Here is a 200-nt window from a genome sequence, read left to right as displayed (position 1 = left end):
TGTAGTTGTCTGTGTGTAGTTGTCAGTCTGTAGTTGTCTGTGTGTAGTTGTCAGTCTGTAGTTGTCTATCTGTAGTTGTCTGTGTGTAGTTGTCAGTCTGTAGTTGTCTGTCTGTAGTTGTCTATCTGTAGTTGTCTGTGTGTCTGTCTGTAGTTGTGTGTCTGTGGTTGTCTGTGTGTCTGTCTGTAGTTGTCTGTGTT

This window comes from Mizuhopecten yessoensis, unplaced genomic scaffold, assembly GCF_002113885.1.
Source record: "Mizuhopecten yessoensis strain PY_sf001 unplaced genomic scaffold, ASM211388v2 scaffold10869, whole genome shotgun sequence".
NCBI classification, from domain to species: Eukaryota; Metazoa; Mollusca; class Bivalvia; order Pectinida; family Pectinidae; genus Mizuhopecten; species Mizuhopecten yessoensis.
Note: the sequence above shows the minus strand (reverse complement) of the source record.